Consider the following 21,849-nt stretch of genomic DNA (forward strand, 5'->3'; position numbering starts at 1 on the left):
ATCTTTCATTCACCTTCTTCCTGTTATGATTACTCTTTCTCTCTTTCTGTCTGTCTCTCTCTACCTCTCTCACTCCCTGTCTGTCTCTCTCTCTCCCTCTCTGACTCTCTCGCACTCTCTCTCCCCCTCTCTCTCTCACTCGCACTCTCTCTCTCTCCCTCTCTGTCTCTCTTGCACTCTCTCTCTCGCACTCTCTCTCATTGTTCCATTCACCTTCTTCCTGTTATGATTACTCTTTCTTTCTTTTTGTCTCTCTCTCTCCCTCGGTTTCTCTCTACCTCTCTCACTCCCTCTCTTGTCTCTCTCGCACTCTCATCGTTCCTTTCTTCCATTCACCTTCTTCCTTGTTATGATTACTCTTTCTCTCTCCCCCTCTCTCCCCCTCTCTCCCCCTCTCTCCCCCTCTCTCCCCCTCTCTCCCCCTCTCCCCCCTCTCTCCCCCCCTCTCTCCCCCCTCTCTCCCCCCCTCTTCCTCCCTCTCTCTCTCTCCCTCTCTCTCTCTCCCTCTCTCTCTCTCCATCTCTCTCTATCTCTCTGTCTCTGTCTGCCTCTCTCTCTCTCTCTCTCCCTCTCTCTCCCTCTCCCTCCCTCCCTCTCCCTCCCTCTCCCTCCCTCCCTCTCCCTCCCTCTCCCTCCCTCTCTCTCCCTCCCTCTCCCTCCCTCTCCCTCTCTCTCCCTTTTTCTGCCTTTCTCTCTCTCCATCTCTATCTCTCTGTCTCTGTCTGCTTCTCTCTCTCACCCTCTCTCCCTCTCCCCCGTCTCTCTCTCCCTCCCTCTCCCTCCCTCTCCCCCCTCTCTCTCCCTCTCTCTCCCTTTCTCTTTCTCCATCTCTATCTCGCTGTCTCTGTCTGCCTCTCTCTCTCCCTCTCTCTTTCTCTCTCTCTCTCTCTCTCTCTCCCTCTCTCTCCATCTCCCTCTGTCTCTGTCTGCCTCTCTCCCCCCTCCCTCTCTCTCTCTCTCTCTCTCTCTCTCTCTCCCTCTCTCTTTCTCTCTCTCTCTCTCTCCCTCTTTCTCTCTCCATCTCTCTCTGTCTGCCTCTCTCCCTCTCTCTATCTCTCTGTCTCCCTCTCTCTCTCTCTCTCTCTCTCCATCTCTCTCTCTCTGTCTCTGTCTGCCTCTCCCTCTCTCTCTCTCTCCCTGTCTCCTCCTCCTACTCATGATGCTGATAGTATTGTTTTACTCACTCCTCAAGCATACACTGGCGAGACAGGCCTCTGGCTGATGCATGCTCCTTGCCGTTCTTCCTGAAATGGCTGTTGTGCATGATTGGCATGCAGTGTTGGAAATCTCTCCTGTAGCATGACACAGATAGAATGGCACTGTTCCCCCCCCCCCCCCCCCTCGCCTCCTCACAATGCAAAGAAATGTACCTGTGCAAATTTATGAGCGGATCTTCTGTTTTCTAGATGCAGTAAGCTGAGGAAGAAAACGCCCCTGTTGGTGGGAGCGACCAGTCAGTGTGACGCTTTCCCGAGCCCCCATCTAGCTTCGCGACCGCCGAGGAAACATTGCACCGAGGCCTCATCCGCCATCTTGGCTGGATGTCCCGTGACGTTATTGGGAGAAGCGTCTCTCCCCTGGCCCCCTGATGTAACATTGATCCCTCAGCCAGTACCACTGAGACAGCTGGTCACATGGCTGTTTGCGGGAGCTTGCTGTATGACTGTGACTACTGGTCTTTTTTTCCAAAGTACTCAATTGGCTGTACGGTTATCGTACGGTTGCGAAAGATGCGATAGGAATGCAATATTTTCCTTCCATTATCTATCCATGACCCTCTCTGTTCCTGAACATCTTGCACCATCTGACTGATCGGCTGTTGCGGCCTTGGTCTGTGAAGTCTTTTCACCGCCGAGGATGCAGTGGGCGAAAGCGCTGGGCCTGCACTAACCGGCCAAGATGAGTGTGTTTGCCAGTCTGAATCCGGAGAGTGAGAGAACCCATGTGACCACTCAGAACATTCACTACTGCGAGAAGATAGTAAAGCGACTCATAAATTTGCCCAGCTTTGTTTCCAGCGAGTGTAACCTTTTCAGATTTTACAATGTAGGGAGGACATTGCTGAAGACTTGTCCTGGTTTGTATGTGCTCTATTTTGGAAGATTACTTCAATCTTCTCACTGCTACGGTCATCCCCATCCAGTAGCTCTTGTGAATTGCAAACAGTGCCACATTTATGGGAGGTCTGTCACAGTATGTGGGGCAAAGCTGGTGCTAATTTGGGCCACTTGCTGACCGACCTGAGGGAAAGAAGCCCCCGAAAGAGCATTGTACCGAGACAAACAAATTACACAGAATTTGGCAGTTTAATATGCCAGCATGCGTTCCCATTCCCGATATTACCGTCCGCCCGACATTCCGTCCTCCCGACATTCCCGTCCTCCGGTCACTCCCATCCGCATGACATTCCCATCCGCATGACATTCCACATCCGCATGACATTCCCATCCTCCCGTCATTCCTGTCCTCCCGACATTCCCATTCCTCCCGTCAATCCATCCTCCCGACATTCCCATCCTCCCGACATTACCATCCTCCCGTTATTCCCATCCTCCCGACATTCCCGTCCTTCCGACATTCCCATCCTCCCGACATTCCCATCCTCCCAACATTCCCATCATTCCCATCCGCCGGATATTCCCATCCTCCCGACATTCCCATCATTCCCATCCTCCCGACATTCCCATCCTCCCGACATTCCTGTCCTCCCGGACATTCCCGTCCTCCCGTCATTCCCATACTCCCGTCATTCCCATCCGCCCAACATTCCCATCCACCCGACATTCCCATCCTCCTGACATTCCCATCCCCCCATCATTCCCATTCTCCTGATATTTCCCATTCTCCTGATATTCCCATTCTGCTGACATTCCCATCCTCCCATCATTCCCGTCCTCACGACATTCCCATCCTCCCGACATTCCCATCCTCCACTCATTCCCATCCGCCCATCATTCCCACCCACCCGACATTCCCAACCCACCCGACATTCCCACCCACCCGACATCCATCCTCCCGTCATTCCCACCCGCCCGACATTCCCAAATCCCGACATTCCATAATCCCGACATTTCCCATTCCTCCCGATATTCCCATACTCCCGTCACTCCCCATCCTCCCGTCATTCCCATCCTCCCGTCTTTCCTATCATCCTGACATTCCCACCCTTCCGTCATTCCCCCCCCGCCCGACATTTCCATCATCCCGACATTCCCACCTTTCCATCATTCCCATCCTCCCGACATTCCCATCTTCCCGTCATTCCCGTTCTCCCGACATTCCTGTCCTCCTGACATACCCGTTCTCCCGTCATTCCCATCATCCCGACATTCCCATCCTTTCCATCCTCCCAACATTCCCATCCCCCCATCAGTCCCAACCTCCCGACAGTCCAGTCCTCCCGTCATTCCCATCCTCGCGACATTCGCCCTCTTCCCCCCTTCACCCTCTTCCCCCCCCTTCGCCCTCTTCCCCCCTTCGCCCTCTTCCCCCCTTCGCCCTCTTCCCCCCCTTCGCCCTTCTTCCCCCCCCTTCGCCCTCTTCCCCCCCTCGCCCTCTTCCCCCCCCCTCGCCCTCTTCCCCCCCCTCGCCCTCTTCTCCCCCCTTCGCCCTCTTCCCCCCCCTTCGCCCCCTTCCCCCCCCTTCGCCCTCTCCCCTCCCCTTCGCCCCCTTCCCCCCCTTCGCCCTCTCCCCTCCCCCTTCGCCCCCTTCCCCCCCCTTCGCCCTCTCCCCTCCCCCTTCGCCCTCACCCCCCCCTTCGCCCTCTCCCCTCCCCCTTCGCCCTCACCCCCCCCATCGCCCTCTCCCCCCCATTGCCCTCTCCCCCCTTCGCCCTCTCCCCCCCCTTCGCCCTCTCTCCCCTTCGCCCTCTCCCCCCCCTTCGCCCTCTCCCTCCCTTCGCCCTCTCCCCCCCCCTTCGCCCTCTCCCCCCCTTCGCCCTTCGCCCTCCCCCCCTTCGCCCTCTCCCCCCCCTTCGCCCTCTCCCCCCCCTTCGCCCTCTCCCCCCCCTTAGCCCACCCCCCAATCGCCCTCTCCCCCCTTCGCCCTCTCCCCCCCTTCGCCCTCTCCCCCCTTCGCCCTCTCCCCCCCTTCGCCCTCTTCCCCCTTCGCCCTCTCCCCCCTTCGCCCTCTCCCCCCTTTGCCCTCTCCCCCCTTTGCCCTCTCCCCCCTTCGCCCTCTCTCCCCCCTTCGCCCTCTCCCCCCTTCGCCCTCTCCCCCCTTCTCCCTCTCCCCCCCTCTTTGCCCTCTCCCCCCTCTTCGCCCTCTCCCCCCTCTTCGCCCTCTCACCCTCTTCGCCCCCTCCTCCCTCTTCGTCCCTCCTCCCTCTTCGTCCCTCCCCCCTCTTCGTCCCTCCCCCCTCTTCGTCCCTCCCCTCTCTTCGTCCCTCCCCTCTCTTCGTCCCTCCCCCCTCTTCGTCCCTCCCCCCTCTTCGTCCCTCCCCCCTCTTCGTCCTCCCCCCTCTTCGCCCTCCCCCTCTTCGCCCTCCCCCTCCCCCCCCCCTCTGCGCCCCTCCCCCTCTTCGCCCCTCCCCCTCTTCGCCCCTCCCCCCTCTTCGCCCCCTCCCCCCTCTTCGCCCCCTCCCCCCTCTTCGCCCCCTCCCCCCTCTTCGCCCCCTCCCCCCTCTTCGCCCCCTCCCCCCTCTTCGCCCCCCTCCCCCCTCTTCGCCCCCTCCCCCCCTCTTCGCCCCCCTCTTCGTTCCTCTTCCCCCCTCTTTGCCCTCTTCCCCCTCTTCCCCCCTCTTCGCCCTCTTCCCCCCTCTTCGCCCTCTTCCCCCCTCTTCGCCTGATCCCCCCACTTCGGCCTTTTCACCCTCTTCCCCCTCTTCGCCTGATCCCACCTCTCGCCTGGTCCACCCACTTCGCCCGGTCCACCCACTTCGCCCTTTTCACCCTCTTCGCTCTCTTCCCCCTCTTCGCCTGATCCCCGCTCTTCGCCTGATCCCCGCTCTTCGCCTGATCCCCGCTCTTCGCCTGATCCCCGCTCTTCGCCTGATCCCCGCTCTTCGCCTGATCCCCGCTCTTCGCCTGATCCCCGCTCTTCGCCCTTTTCACCCTCTTCGCTCTCTTCCCCCTCTTCGCCTGATCGCCCCTCTTCGCCTGATCCCCGCTCTTCGCTCTTCGCTCTCTTCCCCTCTCTTCGCCTGTTCCCACCCCTCTTCCCCTTCGCCCCTCCCACTCTTCGCTCCTCCACTCTTCGCTCCTCCCACTCTTCGCTCCTCCCACTCTTCGCTCCTCCCACTCTTCGCTCCTCCCACTCTTCGCTCCTCCCACTCTTCGCCCCTCTCACTCTTCGCCCCTCCCACTCTTCGCCCCTCCCACTCTTCGCCCCTCCCACTCTTCGCCCCTCCCACTCTTCGCCCCTCCCACTCTTCGCCCCCTCCCACTCTTCGCCCCTCCCACTCTTCGCCCCTCCAACTCTTCGCCCCTCCCACTCTTCACCCCTCCCACTCTTCACCACCTCCCACTCTTCGCCCCTCCCACTCTTCGCCCCTCCCACTCTTCGCCCCTCCAACTCTTCGCCCCTCCCCCTCTTCGCCCCCTCCCCCTCTTCGCCCCTCCCCCTCTTCGCCCCTCCCCCCTCTTCGCCCCCTCCCCCCTCTTCGCCCCCCTCCCCCCTCTTCGCCCCCTCCCCCCTCTTGGCCCCCCTCTTCGTCCTCTTCGCCCCCCTCTTCGTCCTCTTCCCCCCTCTTCGTCCTCTTCCCCCCCTCTTCGCCCTCTTCCCCCCTCTTCGCCCTCTTCCCCCCTCTTCGCCCTCTTCCCCCCTCTTCGCCCTCTTCCCCCCCTCTTCGCCTGATCCCCCCCACTTCGGCCTTTTCACCCTCTTCCCCCCTCTTCGCCTGATCCCACCTCTCGCCTGGTCCACCCACTTCGCCCCGGTCCACCCACTTCGCCCTTTTCACCCTCTTCGCTCTCTTCCCCCTCTTCGCCTGATCCCCGCTCTTCGCCTGATCCCCGCTCTTCGCCTGATACCCGCTCTTCGCCTGATCCCCGCTCTTCGCCCTTTTCACCCTCTTCGCTCTCTTCCCCCTCTTCGCCTGATCGCCCCTCTTCGCCTGATCGCCGCTCTTCGCTCTCTTCCCCTCTCTTCGCCTATCCCCCCCTCTTCCCCTTCGCCCCTCCCACTCTTCGCTCCTCCCACTCTTCGCTCCTCCCACTCTTCGCTCCTCCCACTCTTCGCTCCTCCCACTCTTCGCTCCTCCCACTTCGCCCCTCCCACTCTTCGCCCCTCCCACTCTTCGCCCCTCCAACTCTTCGCCCCTCCCACTCTTCGCCCCTCCCACTCTTCGCCCCTCCCACTCTTCGCCCCTCCCACTCTTCGCCCCCTCCCCTCTTCGCCCTCTCGCCCCCTCTTTGCGTCTCCCCCCTCTTTGCCCGTTCCCCCCTCTTTGCCCCTCCTCGCCCCTCTTCGCCCTCGTCCCCCTTTCACGTCTCCCCCCTCTTCGCCACTACCCCCTCTTCGCCACTACCCCCTCTTCGCACTACCCCCTCTTCGCCACTACCCCTTCTTCGCCACTACCCCTTCTTCACCACTACCCCCCTCATCGCCACCACCCCCTCTTCGCCCTCTCCCCCTCTTTGCCCTCTCCCCCTCTTTGCCCTCTCCCCCTCTTTGCCCTCTACCCCTCTTTGCCCTCTCCCCCCCTTCGCCCTCTTCCCCCCCTTCGCCCTCTCCCCCCCTTCGCCCTCTCCCCCCCTTCGCCCTCTCCCCCCCTTCGCCCTCTCCCCCCCTTCGCCCTCTCCCCCCCTTCACCCTCTCCCCCCCTTCGCCCTCTCCCCCCCCCCCTTCGCCCTCTCCCCCCCCTTCGCCCTCTCCCCCCCCTTCGCCCTCTCCCCCCCCCTTCGCCCTCTCCCCCCCCCTTCGCCCTCTCCCCCCCTTCGCCCTCTCCCCCCCTTCGCCCTCTCCCCCCCTTCGCCCTCTCCCCCCCTTCGCCCTCTCCCCCCCCTTCGCCCTCTCCCCCCTCTTCGCCCCCTCCCCCCTCTTCGCCCCCTCCCCCCTCTTCGCCCCCTCCCCCCTCTTCGCCCCCTCCCCCCTCTTCGCCCCCTCCCCCCCTCTTCGCCCCCCTCTTCGCCCCCCTCTTCGCCCCCCTCTTCGCCCCCCTCTTCGCCCCCCTCTTCGTCCTCTTCCCCCCTCTTCGTCCTCTTCCCCCCTCTTCCCCCCTCTTCGCCCTCTTCCCCCCTCTTCGCCCTCTTCCCCCCTCTTCGCCCTCTTCCCCCCTCTTCGCCTGATCCCCCCACTTCGGCCTTTTCACCCTCTTCCCCCTCTTCGCCTGATCCCACCTCTCGCCTGGTCCACCCACTTCGCCCGGTCCACCCACTTCGCCCTTTTCACCCTCTTCGCTCTCTTCCCCCTCTTCGCCTGATCCCCGCTCTTCGCCTGATCCCCGCTCTTCGCCTGATCCCCGCTCTTCGCCTGATCCCCGCTCTTCGCCTGATCCCCGCTCTTCGCCTGATCCCCGCTCTTCGCCTTCAGGTCTCCCAGTCTTCGCCCCTCCCACTCCTTCGCCCCTCCCACTCCTTCGCCCCTCCCACTCCTTCGCCCCTCCCACTCCTTCGCCCCTCCCACTCCTTCGCCCCTCCCACTCCTTCGCCCCTCCCACTCTTCGCCCCTCCCACTCTTCGCCCCTCCCACTCTTCGCCCCTCCCACTCTTCGCCCCTCCCACTCTTCGCCCCTCCCACTCTTCGCCCCTCCCACTCTTCGCCCCTCCCACTCTTCGCCCCTCCCACTCTTCGCCCCTCCCACTCTTCGCCCCTCCCACTCTTCGCCCCTCCCACTCTTCGCCCCTCCCACTCTTCGCCCTCTCGCCCCCTTTTTGCGTCTCCCCCCTCTTTGCCCGTTCCCCCCCTCTTTGCCCCTCCTCGCCCCTCTTCCGCCTTTCTCGTCTCCCCCCCTCTTCGCCACTACCCCCTCTTCGCCACTACCCCCTCTTCGCCACTACCCCTTCTTCGCCACTACCCCCTCTTCGCCACTACCCCCTCTTCGCCACTACCCCCTCTTCGCCACTACCCCCTCTTCGCCACTACCCCCTCTTCGCCACTACCCCCTCTTCGCCACTACCCCCTCTTCGCCACTACCCCCTCTTCGCCACTACCCCCTCTTCGCCACTACCCCCTCTTCGCCCTCTCCCCCCCTTTGCCCTCTCCCCCCCTTTGCCCTCTCCTCCTCTTCGCCCTCTCCCCCTCTTCGCCCTCTCCCCCTCTCCCCCTCTTCGCCCTCTCCCCCTCTTCGCCCTCTCCCCCTCTTCGCCCTCTCCCCCTCTTCGCCCTCTCCCCCTCTTCGCCCTCTCCCCCTCTTCGCCCTCTCCCCCTCTTCGCCCTCTCCCCCTCTTCGCCCTCTCCCCCTCTTCGCCCCTCCCCCTCTTCGCCCCTCCCCCTCTTCGCCCCACCCCCTCTTCGCCCCACCCCCTCTTCGCCCCTCCCCCTCTTCCTCTTCGCCCCTCTCCCTCTTCGCCCCTCTCCCTCTTCGCCCCTCCCCCTCTTCGCCCCTCCCCCTCTTCGCCCCTGCCCCTCTGTGCCCTCTCCCCCTCTTCGCCCTCTCCCCCTCTTCGCCCTCTCCCCCTCTTCGCCCTCTCCCCCCTCTTCGCCCTCTCCCCCCTCTTCGCCCTCTCCCCCCTCTTCGCCCTCTCCCCCCTCTTCGCCCTCTCCCCCTCTTCGCCCTCTCCCCCCTCTTCGCCCTCTCCCCCCTCTTCGCCCTCTCCCCCCTCTTCGCCCTCTCCCCCCTCTTCGCCCTCTCCCCCCTCTTCGCCCTCTCCCCCCTTTCGCCCTCTCCCCCCTTTCGCCCTCTCCCCCTTTTCGCCCTCTCCCCCTTTTCGCCCTCTCCCCCTTTTCACCCTCTCCCCCCTCTTCGCCCTCTCCCCCCTCTTCGCCCTCTCTCCCCTCTTCGCCCTCTCTCCCCTCTTCGCCCTCTCTCCCCTCTTCGCCCTCTCTCCCCTCTTCGCCCTCTCCCCCCTCTTCGCCCTCTCCCCCCTCTTCGCCCTCTCCCCCCTCTTCGCCCTCTCCCCCCTCTTCGCCCTCTCCCCCCTCTTCGCCCTCTCCCCCCTCTTCGCCCTCTCCCCCCTCTTCGCCCTCTCCCCCCTCTTCGCCCTCTCCCCCCTCTTCGCCCTCTCCCCCCTCTTCGCCCTCTCCCCCCTCTTCGCCCTCTCCCCCCTCTTCGCCCTCTCCCTCTCCCCCCTCTTCGCCCTCTCCCCCCTCTTCGCCCTCTCCCTCTCCCCCCTCTTCGCCCTCTCCCTCTCCCCCCTCTTCGCCCTCTTCCCCCCTCTTCGCCCTCTTCCCCCCTCTTCCCCCCTCTTCGCCCTCTTCCCCCCTCTTCGCCCTCTTCCCCCCCCCATCGCTCTCTCCCCCCCTTTGCACTCTTACCCCTTTGCCATTTCCCCTCTCTTTGCCCTCTCCCCCTCTTTGCACTCTCCCCCTCTTGGCCCTCTCCCCCTCTTGGCCCTCTTCCCCCCTCTTCGCCCTCTTCCCCCCTCTTCGCCCTCTTCCCCCCTCTTCGCCCTCTTCCCCCCTCTCTGCCCTCCCACCCCTTCACCCTATTCCCCCCATTGCCCCCTCTCCCCTTCACCCCATTGCCCCCTCTCCCCTTCGCCGTCTTGCCCCATTGCCCCCTCTCCCCTTCGTCCTCTCTCCCCTCTTCGCACCCTCTTCGCGTCTCATCCCCCTTCGCCCCCTCCCCCTCTTCCCTCTCTCGCCCCCTCTTTGCGTCTCCCCCCCTCTTCGCCCTCTTCCCCCCCTCTTTGCTCTCTCCTTCGCCCTCTTCCCCCCCTCTTTGCTCTCTCGCCCCCCCTTTGCCCTCTCGCCCCCTCTTCGCGTCTCCCACTCTTCGCCCACTCTTCGCGTCTCCCCCTCTCCTCCATCTTTGCCCGTGCCCCCTCTTCACCCTCTTCCCGCTTCACGCCTCTCCCTTCGCCTGCTCCCCCCTCTTCGCCCTCTTCGCGTCTCCCCCCTCTTCGCGTCTCCCCCCTCTTCGCGTATCCCCCTCTTCGCGTCTCCCCCTCTTCGCGTCACCCCCATCTTCGCGTCACCCCCATCTTCGCCCTCTCCCCCCTCTTCGCCCTCTCCCCCCTCTTCGCCCTCTCCCCCCTCTTCGCCCTCTCCCCCCTCTTCGCCCTCTCCCCCCTCTTCGCCCTCTCCCCCCTCTTCGCCCTCTCCCCCCTCTTCGCCCTCTCCCCCCTCTTCGCCCTCTCCCACCTCTTCGCCCTCTCCCCCCTCTTCGCCCTCTCCCCCCTCTTCGCCCTCTCCTCCCTCTTCGCCCTCTCCCCCCTCTTCGCCCTCTCCCCCCTCTTCGCCCTCTCCCCCCTCTTCGCCCTCTCCCCCCTCTCCGCCCTCTCCCCTCTCTTCGCCCTCTCTCCCCTCTTCGCCCTCTCTCCCCTCTTCGCCCTCTCCTCCCTCTTTGCCCTCTCCCCTCACTTCGCCGCCTCCGCCCTCTCCCCTCTTTGCTCTCTCGCCCCCCCTTTGCCCTCTCGCCCCCTCTTCGCGTCTCCCACTCTTCGCCCACTCTTCGCGTCTCCCCCTCTCCTCCATCTTCGCCCGTGCCCCCTCTTCACCCTCTTCCCCCTTCACGCCTCCCCCTTCGCCTGCTCCCCCCTCTTCGCCCTCTTTGCGTCTCCCCCCTCTTCGCGTCTCCCCCTCTTCGCGTCTCCCCCTCTTCGCGTCTCCCCCTCTTCGCGTCTCCCCCTCTTCGCGTCTGCCCCTCTTCGCGTCTGCCCCTCTTCGCGTCTCCCCCACCTTCGCGTCTCCCCCCTCTTCGCCCTCTCCCCCCTCTTCGCCCTCTCCCCCCTCTTCGCCCTCTCCCCCCTCTTCGCCCTCTCCCCCCTCTTCGCCCTCTCTCCCCTCTTCGCCCTCTCCCCCCTCTTCGCCCTCTCCCCCCTCTTCGCCCTCTCCCCCCTCTTCGCCCTCTCCCCCCTCTTCGCCCTCTCCCCCCTCTTCGCCCTCTCCCCCCTCTTCGCCCTCTCCCCTCTCTTCGCCCTCTCCCCTCTCTTCGCCCTCTCTCCCCTCTTCGCCCTCTCCTCCCTCTTCGCCTTCTCCCCTCACTTCGCCGCCTCCGCCCTCTCCCCTCTACGCCGTCTCCCCCTCTACGCCCTCTCCCCCTCTACGCCCTCTCCCCTCTACGCCCTCTCCCCTCTACGCCCTCTCCCCCTCTTCGCCCTCTCCCCCTACGCCCTCTCCCCCTTCGCCTGATCCCCCCTCGCCTGATCCCCCCTCTTCGCCCTCTCCCCCTCTTCGCCCTCTCCCCCCTCTTTGCCCTCCCCCCTTAACCCTATTCCCCCCCATTGCCCCCTCTCCCCTTCGCCCTCTCGCCCCATTGCCCCGTCTCCCCTTTGCCCCATTGCCCCCTCTCCCCTTCGTCCTCTCTCCCCTCTTCGCACCCTCTTCGCGTCTCATCCCCCTTCGCCCCCTCCCCCTCTTCCCTCCCTCGCCCCCTCTTTGCGTCTCCCCCCCTCTTTGCCCTCTCGCCCCCCCTCTTTGCCCTCTCGCCCCCCCTTTGCCCTCTCGCCCCCCCTTTGCCCTCTCGCCCCCCCCTTTGCCCTCTCGCCCCCTCTTCGCGTCTCCCACTCTTCGCCCACTCTTCGCGTCTCCCCCTCTCCTCCATCTTCGCCCGTGCCCCCTCTTCACCCTCTTCCCCCTTCACGCCTCCCCCTTCGCCTGCTCCCCCCTCTTCGCCCTCTCCCCCTCTTCGCCCTCTCCCCCCTCTTTGCCCACCCCCCCCCCTCTTTGGCCTCCCACCCCTTAACCCTATTCCCCCCCATTGCCCCCTCTCCCCTTCGCCCTCTAGCCCCATTGCCCCCTCTCCCCTTCGCCCCATTGCCCCGTCTCCTCTTTGCCCCATTGCCCCCTCTCCCCTTCGTCCTCTCTCCCCTCTTCGCACCCTCTTCGCGTCTCATCCCCCTTCGCCCCCTCCCCCTCTTCCCTCTCTCGCCCCCTCTTTGCGTCTCCCCCCCTCTTCGCCCTCTTCCCCCCCTCTTTGCCCTCTCGCCCCCCCTTTGCCCTCTCGCCCCCTCTTCGCGTCTCCCACTCTTCGCCCACTCTTCGCGTCTCCCCCTCTCCTCCATCTTCGCATGTGCCCCCTCTTCACCCTCTTCCCCCTTCACGCCTCCCCCTTCGCCTGCTCCCCCCTCTTCGCCCTCTTCGCGTCTCCCCCCTCTTCGCGTCTCCCCCCTTCATGTATCCCCCCCACTTTGCGTCTCCCCCTTCTTCACGCCCTCCCCCTTCTTCACGCCCTCCCCCTTCTTCACCCCCTCCCCCTTCTTCACCCCCTCCCCCTTCTTCACCCCCTCCCCCTTCTTCACCCCCTCCCCCTTCTTCACCCCCTCCCCCTTCTTCACCCCCTCCCCCTTCTTCACCCCCTCCCCCTCTTCGTCCTCTCCCCCTCTTCGCCCTCTTCCCCCCTCTTCGCCCGCTCCCCCCTCTTCGCCCTCTCCCCCCTCTTCACCCTCTCCCCCCTCTTCACCCTCTCCCCCCTCTTCGCCCTCTCCCCCCTCTTCGCCCTCACCCCCCTCTTCGCCCTCACCCCCCTCTTCGCCCTCTCCCCCCTCTTCGCTCTCTCCCCCCTCTTCGCCCTCTCCCCACTCTTCGCCCTCTCCCCCCTCTTCGCCCTCTCCCCTCTCTTCGCCCTCTCCCCTCTCTTCGCCCTCTCCCCTCACTTCGCCGCCTCCGCCCTCTCCCCTCACTTCGCCGCCTCCGCCCTCTCCCCTCTACGCCCTCTCCCCCTCTACGCCCTCTACGCCCTCTCCCCTCTACGCCCTCTCCCCCTCTTCGCCCTCTCCCCCTACGCCCTCTCCCCCTACGCCCTCTCCCCTTCGCCCTCTTCGCCCTCTCCCCCTCTTCGCCCTCTCCCCCCTCTTCGCCCTCTCCCCCCTCTTCGCCCCCTCCCCCCCCTCTTTGACCTCCCCCTCTTTCACGTCTCCCCCCTCTTTCGCGTCTCCCCCCTCTTTCGCGTCTCCCCCCTCTTCGCGTCTCCCCCCTCTTCGCGTCTCCCCCCTCTTCGCGTCTCCCCCCTCTGCGCGTCTCCCCCCCTTCGCGTCTCCCCCCCTTCGCGTCTCCCCCCCTTCGCGTCTCCCCCCTCTTCGCGTCTCCCCCCTCTTCGCGTCTCCCCCCTCTTCGCGTCTCCCCCCTCTTCGCGTCTCCCCCCTCTCCGCCCTCTCCCCCCTCTCCGCCCTCTCCCCCCTCTCCGCCCTCTCCCCCCTCTTCGCCCTCTCCCCCCTCTTCGCCCTCTCCCCCCTCTTCGCCCTCTCCCCCCTCTTCGCCCTCTCCCCCCTCTTCGCCCTCTCCCCCCTCTTCGCCCTCTCCCCCCTCTTCGCCCTCTCCCCCCTCTTCGCCCTCTCCCCCCTCTTCGCCCTCTCCCCCCTCTTCGCCCTCTCCCCCCTCTTCGCCCTCTCCCCCCTCTTCGCCCTCTCCCCCCTCTTCGCCCTCTCCCCCCTCTTCGCCCTCTCCCCCCTCTTCGCCCTCTCCCCCCTCTTCGCCCTCTCCCCCCTCTTCGCCCTCTCCCCCCCTCTTCGCCCTCTCTCCCCTCTTCGCCCTCTCTCCCCTCTTCGCCCTCTCCTCCCTCTTCGCCCTCTCCCCTCACTTCGCCGCCTCCGCCCTCTCCCCCTCTACGCCCTCTCCCCCTCTACGCTCTCTCCCCCTCTACGCCCTCTCCCCCTCTACGCCCTCTCCCCCTCTACGCCCTCTCCCCCTCTACGCCCTCTCCCTACGCCCTCTCCCCCTCTACGTCCTCTCCCCCTCTACGCCCTCTCCCCTCTACGCCCTCTCCCCCTCTTCGCCCTCTCCCCCTACGCCCTCTCCCCCTCTTCACCCTCTCCCCCCTCTTCGCCCTCTCCCCCCTCTTCGCCCTCTCCCCCCTCTTCCCCCTCTTCGCCCTCTTCCCCCTCTTCGCCCTCTTCCCCCTCTTCGCCCTCTTCCCCCTCTTCGCCCTCTTCCCCCTCTTCGCCCTCTCCCCCCTCTCCCCCCTCTTCGCCCTCTCCCCTCTTCGCCCTCTCTCCTCACTTCGCCGTCTCCGCCCTCTCCCCTCTACGCCCTCTCCCCCCTCTTCGCCCTCTCCCCCTACGCCCTCTCCCCCCTCTTCACGTCCCCCCTTTGCCCCTTCACCCCTTCGCCTGATCGCCCTATTCGCCTGATCCCCCCTCTTCGCCCTCTCCCCCCTCTTCCCCCTCTCTTCGCGTCTCCCGCCTCTTCGCGTCTCCCGCCTCTTCGCGTCTCCCGCCACTTCGCGTCTCCCCCTCTTCGCGTCTCCCTCCTCTTCGCGCCTCCCCCCTCTTCGCGTCTCCCCCCTCTTCGCGTCTCCCCCCTCTTCGCCTCTCCCCCCTCTTCGCCTCTCCCCCCTCTTCGCCTCTCCCCCCTCTTCGCCTCTCCCCCCTCTTCGCCTCTCCCCCCTCTGCGCGTCTCCCCCCTCTTCGCGTCTCCCCCCTCTTCGCGTCTCCCCCCCTCTTCGCGTCTCCCCTCTCTTCGCGTCTCCCCTCTCTTCGCGCCTCCCCCCTCTTCGCGCCTCCCCCCTCTTCGCGCCTCCCCCCTCTTCGCGTCTCCCCCTCTTCGCGTCTCCCCCTCTTCGCGTCTCCCCCTCTTCGCGTCTCCCCCCTCTTCGCGCCTCCCCCCTCTTCGCGCCTCCCCCCTCTTCGCGTCTCCCCCTCTTCGCGTCTCCCCCCTCTTCGCGTCTCCCCCTCTGCGCGTCTCCCCCCTCTTCGCGCCTCCCCCCTCTTCGCGCCTCCCCCCTCTTCGCGCCTCCCCCCTCTTCGCGCCTCCCCCCTCTTCGCGCCTCCCCCCTCTTCGCGCCTCCCCCCTCTTCGCGCCTCCCCCCTCTTCGCGCCTCCCCCCTCTTCGCGCCTCCCCCCTCTTCGCGCCTCCCCCCTCTTCGCGCCTCCCCCCTCTTCGCGCCTCCCCCCTCTTCGCGCCTCCCCCCTCTTCGCGCCTCCCCCCTCTTCGCGCCTCCCCCCTCTTCGCGCCTCCCCCCTCTTCGCGCCTCCCCCTCTTCGCGCCTCCCCCCTCTTCGCGTCTCCCCCTCTTCACGTCTCCCCCCTCTTCGCCCTCTCCCCCCTCTTCGCCCTCTCCCCCCTCTTCGCCCTCTCCCCCCTCTTCGCCCTCTCCCCCCTCTCCCCCCTCTCCCCCCTCTCCCCCCTCTTCGCCCTCTTCCCCCTCTTCCCCCTCTTCGCCCTCTCCCCTCTTCGCCCTCTCCCCTCTTCGCCCTCTCTCCTCACTTCGCCGTCTCCGCCCTCTCCCCTCTACGCCCTCTCCCCCCTCTTCGCCCTCTCCCCCTACGCCCTCTCCCCCCTCTTCACGTCCCCCCTTTGCCCGATCGCCCTATTCGCCTGATCCCCCCTCTTCGCCCTCTCCCCCTCTTCGCCCTCTCCCCCCTCTTCGCCCTCTCCCCCCTCTTCCCCGCCTCTTCGCGTCTCCCGCCTCTTCGCGTCTCCCGCCTCTTCGCGTCTCCCGCCTCTTCGCCTCTCCCCCCTCTTCGCCTCTCCCCCCTCTTCGCCTCTCCCCCCTCTTCGCCTCTCCCCCCTCTTCGCCTCTCCCCCCTCTTCGCCTCTCCCCCCTCTTCGCCTCTCCCCCCCTCTTCGCCTCTCCCCCCCTCTTCGCGTCTCCCCCCCTCTTCGCGTCTCCCTCTCTTCGCGTCTCCCTCTCTTCGCCCTCTCCCCTCTTCGCCCTCTCTCCTCACTTCGCCGTCTCCGCCCTCTCCCCTCTACGCCCTCTCCCCCCTCTTCGCCCTCTCCCCCTACGCCCTCTCCCCCCTCTTCACGTCCCCCCTTTGCCCCTTCACCCCTTCGCCTGATCGCCCTATTCGCCTGATCCCCCCTCTTCGCCCTCTCCCCCCTCTTCCCCCTCTCTTCGCGTCTCCCGCCTCTTCGCGTCTCCCGCCTCTTCGCGTCTCCCGCCACTTCGCGTCTCCCCCTCTTCGCGTCTCCCTCCTCTTCGCGCCTCCCCCCTCTTCGCGTCTCCCCCCTCTTCGCGTCTCCCCCCTCTTCGCCTCTCCCCCCTCTTCGCCTCTCCCCCCTCTTCGCCTCTCCCCCCTCTTCGCCTCTCCCCCCTCTTCGCCTCTCCCCCCTCTGCGCGTCTCCCCCCTCTTCGCGTCTCCCCCCTCTTCGCGTCTCCCCCCCTCTTCGCGTCTCCCCTCTCTTCGCGTCTCCCCTCTCTTCGCGCCTCCCCCCTCTTCGCGCCTCCCCCCTCTTCGCGCCTCCCCCCTCTTCGCGTCTCCCCCTCTTCGCGTCTCCCCCTCTTCGCGTCTCCCCCTCTTCGCGTCTCCCCCCTCTTCGCGCCTCCCCCCTCTTCGCGCCTCCCCCCTCTTCGCGTCTCCCCCTCTTCGCGTCTCCCCCCTCTTCGCGTCTCCCCCTCTGCGCGTCTCCCCCCTCTTCGCGCCTCCCCCCTCTTCGCGCCTCCCCCCTCTTCGCGCCTCCCCCCTCTTCGCGCCTCCCCCCTCTTCGCGCCTCCCCCCTCTTCGCGCCTCCCCCCTCTTCGCGCCTCCCCCCTCTTCGCGCCTCCCCCCTCTTCGCGCCTCCCCCCTCTTCGCGCCTCCCCCCTCTTCGCGCCTCCCCCCTCTTCGCGCCTCCCCCCTCTTCGCGCCTCCCCCCTCTTCGCGCCTCCCCCCTCTTCGCGCCTCCCCCCTCTTCGCGCCTCCCCCCTCTTCGCGCCTCCCCCTCTTCGCGCCTCCCCCCTCTTCGCGTCTCCCCCTCTTCACGTCTCCCCCCTCTTCGCCCTCTCCCCCCTCTTCGCCCTCTCCCCCCTCTTCGCCCTCTCCCCCCTCTTCGCCCTCTCCCCCCTCTCCCCCCTCTCCCCCCTCTCCCCCCTCTTCGCCCTCTTCCCCCTCTTCCCCCTCTTCGCCCTCTCCCCTCTTCGCCCTCTCCCCTCTTCGCCCTCTCTCCTCACTTCGCCGTCTCCGCCCTCTCCCCTCTACGCCCTCTCCCCCCTCTTCGCCCTCTCCCCCTACGCCCTCTCCCCCCTCTTCACGTCCCCCCTTTGCCCGATCGCCCTATTCGCCTGATCCCCCCTCTTCGCCCTCTCCCCCTCTTCGCCCTCTCCCCCCTCTTCGCCCTCTCCCCCCTCTTCCCCGCCTCTTCGCGTCTCCCGCCTCTTCGCGTCTCCCGCCTCTTCGCGTCTCCCGCCTCTTCGCCTCTCCCCCCTCTTCGCCTCTCCCCCCTCTTCGCCTCTCCCCCCTCTTCGCCTCTCCCCCCTCTTCGCCTCTCCCCCCTCTTCGCCTCTCCCCCCTCTTCGCCTCTCCCCCCCTCTTCGCCTCTCCCCCCCTCTTCGCGTCTCCCCCCCTCTTCGCGTCTCCCTCTCTTCGCGTCTCCCTCTCTTCGCCCTCTCCCCCTCTTCGCCCTCCCCCCTTCTTCGCGTCTCCCCCCTCTTCGCCCTCTCCCCCTATTCGCCCTCTCCCCCTATTCGCCCTCTCCCCCTCTTCGCCCCTCCCACTCTTCGCCCCTCCCCCCTTCTTCGCGTCGCCCCCCTCTTCGCCCTCTCCCCCTCTTCGCCCTCTCCCCCTCTTCGCCCTCTCCCCCTCTTCGCCCTCTCCCCCTCTTCGCCCTCTCCCCCTCTTCGCCCTCTCCCCCTCTTCGCCCTCTCCCCCTCTTCGCCCTCTCCCCCCTCTTCGCCCTCTTCCCACCTCTTTGCCCTCTCCCCCCTCTTTGCCCTCTCCCCCCTCTTCGCCTTCACCTTCCTTTTCGCCCTCTTCCCCCCTCTTTGCACTCTCCCCCCTCTTCGCCCTCACCTTCCTTTTCGCCCTCTTTGCCCTCTCCCCCCTCTTCGCCCATTCCCCCCTCCTCGCCCTCTTCCCCCTTTCGCGTCTCCCCCTCTTCGCATCTCTCCCCTTCGCATCTCTCCCCCTTCGCCCCCTCCCCCTCTCGCCCTCTTCGCCCTATCCCCCCTCTTCGCACTCTCCCCCCTCTTCGCCCTGTCCCCCCTCTTCGCCCTCACCCCCCTCTTCGACCTCTCCCCCCCACTTCGACCTCTCCCCCCTCTTCGCGTCTCCCCCCTCTTTGCTTCTCCCCCCTCTTTGCTTCTCCCCCCTCTTCGTCCTCTCCGCCCTCTTCGTCCTCTCCGCCCTCTTCGTCCTCTCCCCCCTCTTCGTCCTCTCCCCCCTCTTCGCCCTCTCCCCCCTCTTCGCCCTCTCCCCCCTCTTCGCCCTCTCCCCCCACTTCGTCCTCTCCCCCCTCTTCGCCCTCTCCCCCCTCTTCGCCCTCTCCCCCCTCTCCCCCTTTTCGCCTCCTCCCCCCTCTTCGCCCTCTCCCCCTCTTCGCCCTCTCCCCCTCTTCGCCCTCTCCCCCTCTTCGCCCTCTCCCCCTCTTCGCCCACTTCGTCCTCTCCCCCCTCTTCGCCCTCTCCCCCCACTTCGTCCTCTCCCCCCTCTTCGTCCTCTCCCCCCTCTTCGCCCTCTGCCCCTCTTCGCCCTCTACCCCTCTTCGCCCTCTCCCCCCTCTTCGCCCTCTTCCCCCTCTTCGCCCTCTTCCCCCTCTTCCCCCTCTTCCCCCCTCTTCCCCCTCTCCCCCTCTCCGCCCTCTTCGCCCTCTTCCCCCCTCTTCGCCCCTCTTCGCCCTCTCCCCCTCTTCGCCCTCTCCCCCCTCTTCGCCCTCTCCCCCCTCTTCGCCCTCTCCCCCCTCTTCGCCCTCTCCCCCCTCCGCCCTCTTCGCCCTCTCACCCCTCTTCGCCCTCTCCGCCCTCTTCCCCCTCTCCCCCCTCTCCCCCTCTTCCCCCCTCTTCGCCCTCTCCCCCCCTCTTCCCCCTCTCCCCCCCTCTTCCCCCTCTCCCCCCCTCTCCCCCCTCTCCCCCCCTCTTCCCCCCTCTTCGCCCTCTCTCCCCCTTTACCCTCTTCCCCCCTTGCCCTCCCCCTTTGCCCTCTTCCCCCCCCTTTGCCCTCTCCCCCCCTTTGCCCTCTCCCCCCTTTGCCCTCTCCCCCCTTTGCCCTCTCCCCTTTGCCCTCTCCCCTTTGCCCTCTCCCCTTTGCCCTCTCCCCTTTGCCCTCTCCCCTTTGCCCTCTCCCCCTCTTTGTCCTCTCCCCCCAATCTCCCTCTCCCCCCTTCTCCCTCCCTCCCCCCTTTGCCCTCCCCCCTTTGCCCTCCCCCCTTTGCCCTCCCCCCTTTGCCCTCCCCCCTTTGCCCTCCCCCCTTTGCCCTCCCCCCTTTGCCCTCCCCCCTTTGCCCTCCCCCCTTTGCCCTCCCCCCTTTGCCCTCCCCCCTTTGCCCTCCCCCCTTTGCCCTCCCCCTTTGCCCTCCCCCTTTGCCCTCCCCCTTTGCCCTCCCCCTTTGCCCTCCCCCTTTGCCCTCCCCCTTTGCCCTCCCCCCTTTGCCCTCCCCCCTTTGCCCTCCCCCCTTTGCCCTCCCCCTTTGCCCTCCCCCCTTTGCCCTCCCCCCTTTGCCCTCCCCCCTTTGCCCTCCCCCCTTTGCCCTCCCCCCTTTGCCCTCCCCCCTTTGCCCTCCCCCCTTTGCCCTCCCCCCTTTGCCCTCCCCCCTTTGCCCTCCCCCCTTTGCCCTCCCCCCTTTGCCCTCCCCCTTTGCCCTCCCCCTTTGCCCTCCCCCCTTTGCCCTCCCCCCTTTGCCCTCCCCCTTTGCCCTCCCCCCTTTGCACTCGCCACCTCTTTGCCCTCGCCCCCTCTTTGCCCTCGCCCCCTCTTTGCCCTCGCCCCCTCTTTGCCCTCGCCCCCTCTTTGCCCTCGCCCCCTCTTTGCCCTCGCCCCCTCTTTGCCCTCGCCCCCTCTTTGCCCTCGCCCCCTCTTTGCCCTCGCCCCCTCTTTGCCCTCGCCCCCTCTTTGCCCTCGCCCCCTCTTTGCCCTCGCCCCCTCTTTGCCCTCGCCCCCTCTTTGCCCTCGCCCCCTCTTTGCCCTCGCCCCCTCTTTGCCCTCGCCCCCTCTTTGCCCTCGCCCCCTCTTTGCCCTCTCCCCCTCTTTGCCCTCTCCCCCTCTTTGCCCTCTACCCCCTCTTTGCCCTCTACCCCCTCTTTGCCCTCTACCCCCTCTTTGCCCTCTACCCCCTCTTTGCCCTCTCCCCTTCACCCTCTCCCCCCCTTGCCCTCCCCCTTTGCCCTATCCCCCCTTTGCCCTGTCCCCCCTTTGCCCTGTCCCCCCTTTGCCCTGTCCCCCCTTTGCCCTGTCCCCCCTTTGCCCTGTCCCCCCTTTGCCCTGTCCCCCCTTTGCCCTGTCCCCCCTTTGCCCTGTCCCCCCTTTGCCCTGTCCCCCCTTTGCCCTGTCCCCCCTTTGCCCTGTCCCCCCTTTGCCCTGTCCCCCCTTTGCCCTCTCCCCCCTTTGCCCTCTACCCCCCTCTTTGCCCTCTCCCCCTCTTTCGCGTCTCCCCCTTCGCGTCTCCCCCTTCGCGTCTCCCCCTTCGCGTCTCCCCCTTCGCGTCTCCCCCTTCTTCGCCCTCTCCCCCCCTACGCCCTCTTCCCCCCTTCTTCGTCCTCTCCCCCGTTCTTCGTCCCCTCCCCCCTTCTTCGCCCTCTCCCCCCCCCCTCTTCGCCCTCTCCCCCCCCCTTCGCCCTCTCCCCCCCCTCTTCTTCTCTCACCTCTCTTTGCGCTCTGCCCCTCCCCAGTGCCCTCCCTGCCGCCCCTCCCTCAAGCCCTCCGCAGGGCCTCTGTCGGGCCCTCGCCGAGCACTCCCTCACCGGCCACTTCCTCTTGCCCTCCGCCGACCCTCCCTCCGCTGCCCCTCCCTTGGGCCCTCGGCAGCCCCCGCCAGAGTGAAGCTGGCAGAGCTTGCCATACGCACTGTTTATCCCCCACACTGTATGGTTCCGTGGGCCAGGGTTCAGCACAGCACTGCACTGACAGCAGCTCCGGGACTGGAGGCTGAGGGACGGGAATAACAAAGAACAAAGAAATGTACAGCACAGGAACAGGCTCTTCGGACCTCCAAGCCCGTGCCGACCATGCTGCCCGACTAAACTACAATCTTCTACACTTCCTGGGTCCGTATCCTTCTATTCCCATCCTATTCATGTATTTGTCAAGATGCCCCTTAAATGTCACTATCGTCCCTGCTTCCACCACCTCCTCCGGTAGCGAGTTCCAGGCACCCACTACCCTCTGCGTAAACAATTTGCCTTGTACATCTACTCTAAACCTTGCCCCTCTCACCTTAAACCTATGCCCCCTAGTAATTGACCCCTCTACCCTGGGGAAAAGCCTCTGACTATCCACTCTGTCTATGCCCCTCATAATTTTGTAGACCTCTATCAGGTCTCCCCTCAATCACCGTCGTTCCAGTGAGAACAAACCGAGTTTATTCAATCGCTCCTCATAGCTAATGCCCTCCATACCAGGCAACATCCTAGTAAATCTCTTCTGCACCCTCTCTAAAGCCTCCACATCCTTCTGGTAGTGTGGCGACCAGAATTGAACACTATACTCCAAGTGTTGCCTAACTAAGGTACTATACAGCTGCAACATGACTTGCCAATTCTTCTACTCAATGCCCCGGCCAATGAAGGCAAGCATGCCGTATGCCTTCTTGACTACCTTCTCCACCTGTGTTGCCCCTTTCAATGACCTGTGGACCTGTACTCCTAGATCTCTTTGACTTTCAATACTCTTGAGGGTTCTACCATTCACTGTATATTCCCTACCTGCATTAGACCTTCCAAAATGCATTACCTCACATTTGTCCGGATTAAACTCCATCTGCCATCTCTCCGCCCAAGTCTCCAAACAATCTAAATCCTGCTGTATCCTCTGACAGTCCTCATCGCTATCTGCAATTCCACCAACCTTTGTGTCGTCTGCAAACTTACTAATCAGACCAGTTACATTTTCCTCCAAATCATTTATATATACTACAAAGAGCAAAGGTCCCAGCACTGATCCCTGTGGAACACCACTAGTCACAGCCGTCCAATTAGAAAAGCATCCTTCCATTGCTACTCTCTGCCTTCTATGACCTAGCCAGT

At 66.0% G+C, this 21,849-nt stretch overlaps 1 protein-coding gene across 3 annotated transcripts in view; it reads left to right on the top strand.

Annotated features, from left to right (window-relative positions):
* map2k7 (mitogen-activated protein kinase kinase 7) overlaps window positions 1–21,849 on the top strand; it is a 201,584-nt gene that overhangs the window by 55,052 nt on the left and 124,683 nt on the right. The window lies entirely within an intron of this gene.

This window comes from Scyliorhinus torazame, chromosome 27 (assembly GCF_047496885.1).
Source record: "Scyliorhinus torazame isolate Kashiwa2021f chromosome 27, sScyTor2.1, whole genome shotgun sequence".
NCBI lineage: Eukaryota > Metazoa > Chordata > Chondrichthyes > Carcharhiniformes > Scyliorhinidae > Scyliorhinus > Scyliorhinus torazame.